Raw genomic sequence first — 6228 nt, 5'->3', positions numbered from 1 at the left:
ATAAAACAAACAAAGAAAACAGATTTGTAGGCCTCTATGTTGTCAGTCCCTTGCTGTGAACAAATTGCCTGGTGCAATTTGAGTAACAGCTTCTGAGTTAGATATAGTCAGGTTTCAATCCTGGCTGCACCACTTGGTAGCTGGGTGACATGGAAAAAGTTAGTTAACCTCTCTGATTGTCAGTTTTTTCATCTGTAAAATTGGGTTAATAATAAATACCTGATTTTTTAAAAATCTCATAAGGTTGTTTAAGGTTAAATAATATAAATAAGTAGCCAGGCCGGGCGCGGTGGCTCAAGCCTGTAATCCCAGCACTTTGGGAGGCCGAGACGGGCGGATCACGAGGTCAGGAGATCGAGACCATCCTGGCTAACACAGTGAAACCCCGTCTCTACTAAAAAAATACAAAAAATTAGCCAGGCGAGATGGCGGGCGCCTGTAGTCCCAGCTACTCGGGAGGCTGAGGCGAGAGAATGGCGTAAACCCGGGAGGCGGAGCTTGCAGTAAGCTGAGATCCGGCCACTGCACTCCAGCCTGGGCGACAGAACGAGACTCCGTCCCAACAAAAAAATAAATAAATAAATAAATAAGTAGGCAAAACACTTAACAGAATATCCTTTCTGTAGTGAACAACAGATGGTAGCTATTAACATTTTTTTTTTTTTTTTTTTTTGAGATGGAGTCTCCCTCTGTTGCCCAGGCTGGAGTGCCATGGTGCGATCTCAGTTCACTGCAACCTCTGCCTCCCGGGTTCAAGCGATTCTCCTGCCTCAGCCTCCTGAGTAGCTGAGATTACAGGTGCGCACCACCATGCCTGGCTAATTTTTGTATTTGTAGTAGAGACGGGGTTTCGCCATGCTGGTCAGGGGCTGGTCTCGAACTCCTGACATCGTGATCCACCCTCCTCGGCCTCCCAAAATGCTGGGATTACAGGCGTGAGCCACAGCGCTCAGCTGCTATTAACATTTTTATTCTCTAAATGCAAGTCAGAAAGCCACCCCTTGGGCTGAGTCCATTTCAGTGTTTTATGACCCATTGATGTATCACAGCTCACTGTGGAATTACGTCTATAGCTGCAGTTTGCTTCCCTTTGCAGAGTTCATGTCAAAAACATGAAGCCCCTTTATCACTCATGATTTAAGGAAAGCAGAAGAACACTGGTAGCCATGTGGAGTGATTTCCTAACTGGGCTCTCCACCGGCTCTAGGTTTGCCCTGCCAGTGTCAATACACACTTCGCTCTGCTCCTGACTCAGCCATGGACACTAAGTAATCCATTCTAGCTACAGCTAACTGAGGTGATGCTAAGATGCTTGGCTTGCTATTTCTATTATCCATTCACAGGAACCCAGTGTAGATATGGCAGCACCCAATGTCGCATAACATGCATGCAGCTCTAGCCTCTGTGTGGACCACTCTCAGACCAGAACCTTCCATCATGCTACTCCAAGATTCACAAGATCATGGGATTGTTAAAGATCTTTGAACATGACGTATTTCAGTGTCATTTTAGAGATCCTCATTTGATTAAGGACAGTGATGGGGCATTTTTATCACATGTCAGAGATAATGATTCCTTTATTTAAGCTACACTTTTGTGAACACTCTTGCTAGGACTGCATTGCAGCAATATGCTTCCATCTTTATAAGACACATCAGAGTTTATTAGAAAATCCACCTGACTTGAACTTCAATAACCTAAAGATCTGAGGCATTTATCCTCTCTGGACTACATTTTTCTTATATCTCATTATAAGAATTTTGGATTGGATCATTTCCAGCATCCTTTCTGCTCTAAAATCTCACGGTTTTGTGTATTACATGTCATCCACAACTCTGCTTTAAATAGCAAAGTCAGAATAATTGAAGTCTGTGCCTTATTCTCTGTTTCCCCACCAGCCAGGATTATGCCTGTACCTAGTACGTGCTTGATACATGTTTGTGGCATGGATAAATGAGTGATTTAAGGTGCTGTATTACATATGCATGGTGTATACATGCATTGTGTCCAGTGCTTACTACATGCAAATGCTTGCTGATGATGAGAAGATAATTTGCTCAAAACGACTCTTCAGCCTGTAGTTCCAGCATATTGGAAGGCCAAGGCAGACAGACGCTTGAGCCCAGGAGTTTGAGACCAGCCTGGGCAACATACATATAGAGACAAGATTTTGCTATGTTGTGTATATGCATGCATGTGTGTGTGTATGTATTTTATATATATGTGTGTGTGTGTATATATATATAAATTGTGTGTGTGTATATATATATGTGTGTGTGTGTATGTATTTTATATATATGTGTGTATATATATATAAATTGTGTGTGTGTATATATATATATGTGTGTGTGTGTGTATATATATAAATTAGCTGGATGTGGTGGCATGTGCCCGTAGTCCCAGCTACTCGGGAGGCTGAGGTGAAAAAATCGTTTGAGCCCGAGAGGCAGAGATTGCAGTGGGCCATATCACGCCACTGCACTCCAACCTGGGTGACACAGTGAGGCCCTATTTCAAAAAGAAGGCACTTTGCCTGCTCCTGCTCAGAGGCTACTGGGAATGGATTCATGCTGATGCTTCCTACTGAGGTCTGGGTTCAGGGCTCCATCTGCCAAGCCCTGGGACATGTGGCCCCCTTATCTCTGCTTTGAGCTGACAGACTCCTGCCCTGAGGGTAACATGCTAGGAGAGATCAAACAGTGATAAGTGAAGTTATAACATCTGTAACATCAACAGGAAGCTCTTTCCACCCACTGGAAAAAGAACTTCTGATGCAGGTCAATAACACGGTTTCACCTCCTACCCCACCCACTAGCCCATTTTGTAAGGTAATGCCTCCTTCCCAAGCCTCCCCACTCTGTGCATAGTCTCCTACATTTGTGGGACACACTGTTTCACAGAAAACACAGCTGCTGTCTGTAGGATAACTGTTTTCTCTATTTTAAAGTAGGGAATGTTATGTCAACAGGATTGGGGATTTTTTTTTTCTTTTTTTACCCAAGCCCCAGGCTTGCAAAATAATAATAAGACTGCATGTCCAGCTTTCATATGAGGTGTCAGAAATAGGATTGGGGAATTTTTGACAAGGGAGAAAAAAACGCTACCCTCTATGCAATCACCCTAATACATTTTTGCGTAATGCCTTGCCTGCATACTTGCATTTAAAAGAATAGATTTCCACATTATAAGGAAGGATCATTAAAAACCCACCATTCTGGTTATGTCACCCTCTGCTCAGAATTCTCCAGTGGCTTCCCTTTGCCATTAGGATGAAACCCATGGTCCTGAACAAGGTCTATAAGGCTTGTCGCCTCTGATAGTCGTGTGCCCTTTGAACTGTATTTCTGCCACTTTGCTTTCTTTTCTGTCTTCACACTCTACCAGGCTTTCAGGATGTTTGCAAATGTGGGTGCCTCTGCATTTGCATAACCTAGATAGCAATGAATTATCATTTTTCATAGTACCTGTAATGGCTGCTAAATATTTTGCCTTGCTGGCGGAGCGCAGTGGCTCAGGCCTGTAATCCCAGCACTTTGGGAGGCCAAGGAGGCAGATCACGAGGTCAGGAGTTTGAGACCAGCATGACCAACATGGTGAAGCCCCGTCTCTACTAAAAATTCAAAAATTAGCCGGGCATGGTAGCGCACGCCTGTAATCCCAGCTACTCAGCAGGCTGAGGCAGGAGAATAGCTTGAACCTAGGAGGCGGAGGTTGCAGTGAGCCGAGATTGCACCACTGCACTCCAACCTGGGCGATAGAGAGAGACTCCATCTTAAAAAAAAAAAAAAAATTGCCTTGCTGATATAACCCTAAATTCCTAACCATTCCTTTGGGTCATCATTCAGTCATTCCCAGGGTTTTACTATTGGCAACTACACTGTGATGGATACCTTTGTACATACTACTTTTCTGGTTTATTTTAGATTATTTCCTTAAAGTTCCAGGAGCAGATATTGAAGTTAAAGGAAACATCTTTACGGCTCTTGCATCATATTGACCTTCTGCTTTCATTTCAAGTCCGTTTTACTACACCACTAGCAGCATTTGAGTGTATCTATTTCACTGCAACCTAGATAGCAATGAATTATCATTTTTCAGTAATTGTATCTCCACCAGTTTTTAAATGTATTTTTAAAAATCTATTATTAGCAATAAAATATTTTACTATTTTTCAGCACCAGCCACTATATCAGCTGCTTTATATATACTTCTTTAATCCTCAGAACAACCTTACAAGGAATATATCACGAACACTATTTTAAGATGAAAAACTCAAGACTGGGGAGGTTAACTTGCTCAATGTCACAGAGTTGTACAAGTAGCAGAATCAGGATTTGAATTCAGATCATTTATTATTGTTATTATTACTTCAAAAGCCATTTGCTTTATGCAATATTTGTCTGCCTTCTGCATCCCCCCAGCTAATTGGCTTTTTGCACAGTCAACATGTCATGGCTTAGGGTGCAGTCCAGCAGGTCTAGACAATGACGACATGGCTTCATGTGTGTCTTTAGGACAGCATTCTATAGACAGTCGCTTCCTGCCCCCCAGGCACCTCTACCACCCTTCCCCTGCCTTTCAGAATAAACTTTTCATTGATTGAAGGCCTCACTCCATACACTGAAGTTTAACCCTAATGACAGGTGTATTAAAATGTCCACCTTACAGAGTTGTTTAAGATTCAAAGAACTTATATGAAGTACTCTGTTAACTAGAAAACACTACAAATATCAGGCTTTGTTATATAACTTTATTTTATTTTTTATTTTTTTTGGAGATAGGGTCTCACTCTGTTGCCCAGACTGGAGTGCAGTTGCATGATCATGGCTCGCTGCAGCTTCGACCTCCTGGGCTCAAGCCATCCTCCTGCCTCAGCCTCCTGAGTAGCTGGGACTATAGGCCCATGCCACAAAGCTTGGCTAATTTTTAATGCTTAAAAACATTTAAAAAATATGTTGTAGCTACAGGGTCTCACTATGTTGCCTAAGCTGGTCTCAAAGTCCTAGGTTCAAGGGATCCTCCTGTCTCAGCCTGCCAAAATGCTGGGATTACAGACATGAGCCACTGCACCCAGCCTGTTACGTAACTTTAAATATGGGTTAATTATCCCTTACCCAAGATGCTTATGACCAGAAATATTTCAGATTTGGTCGGCGGGGGAGGGTTGAATTTTGGAATATTTTCATATACATAATGAGATATCTTGGGGATGGAACCCAAGCCTAAACAGGAAATTCACTTTTGTTTCTTATGTACCTTATATACATAGCCTGGAGGTAATTTTATGTAATATTTTGAATAATTTTGTGCATGAAACAAAGTCTGTGTACAGCGAAACCTCAGAAAGCAAAGGTGTCACTATCTCAGCACCCATGTGGACAATCTGGCTATTTGGCATCACCATCAATCATGGCTCTGAATTTACTTGCTACTGATAAGTAATCATTTTCTTCCACTTATTCACACATAAGTACTTAACAGAAAAAAATATAATGTGCCCTTAATGCAGTGAAAAAACAATGTGTTCAGGGTAACTAAGCAACTACATAGCATCCCTATAATACCTGTACCAGCTGTTAGACAACAGCAGCAACAAGCATCCCCAGGCTTTCAGTCTTCACTTATGATGTTGTAGCCTCAAGTTCCCAGGCTCAAGCAATCTTCCTGCCTCATGTGGCTAGGCCTACAGGCACTCACCACCATGCCCTGCTAACGTCTGAATTTTTTTGTAGAGAAAAGGTCTTACTATGTTAACCAAGCTGGTCTCGACCTCCTACCCTCAAGCCATCCTCCCTCCTTCCCTTCCCAAAGTTCTGGGATTATAGATGTGAGCCACTGCACCCAGCCTCACCGTGTTCTTTATAGGCACTTTTTCTGCAGTATTAATGTCACTTGATGGTCACTATTATCACAATCACCTTGAATCAGAACCATTTCAGCTATTTCACCATTGGTCAATGAATGAAAAACCGTCGACCCATGAATGTTAAAAAGTTCTTTGACATACACTTCTTCCTGCTTACTTACATACTCTGAAGGTATATATTTTGCATATGTAAAGAGCTTAGACATCTTTTTTTTTTCACTTGACATAAGGAATCCTTCCAAGTCATCACCTGTTCATCATCCTCACTGAACATAGTTGCAGGCCAGAGTTCATGCCAGGCATGCACAGCTGTGTTTTTGTGTCATTGTTTTCCAAGCCCTGGCAACAACCTCTTCTCATCA

The 6228-nt window shown here is 42.2% G+C and overlaps 1 non-coding gene across 1 annotated transcript; it reads right to left on the bottom strand.

Annotated features, from left to right (window-relative positions):
- Positions 1 to 2999: 2999 nt before the first annotated feature.
- On the bottom strand, positions 3000 to 3085 carry LOC117077040. The gene has a single exon (XR_004434632.1). It is a non-coding gene; the product is annotated as a small nucleolar RNA SNORD60 (small nucleolar RNA).
- Positions 3086 to 6228: the final 3143 nt, after the last annotated feature.

This window comes from Trachypithecus francoisi, unplaced genomic scaffold (genome assembly GCF_009764315.1).
Source record: "Trachypithecus francoisi isolate TF-2019V2 unplaced genomic scaffold, Tfra_2.0 Lachesis_group5, whole genome shotgun sequence".
NCBI lineage: Eukaryota > Metazoa > Chordata > Mammalia > Primates > Cercopithecidae > Trachypithecus > Trachypithecus francoisi.
Note: the sequence above shows the minus strand (reverse complement) of the source record. Positions and strands in the feature narration are given on the sequence as shown.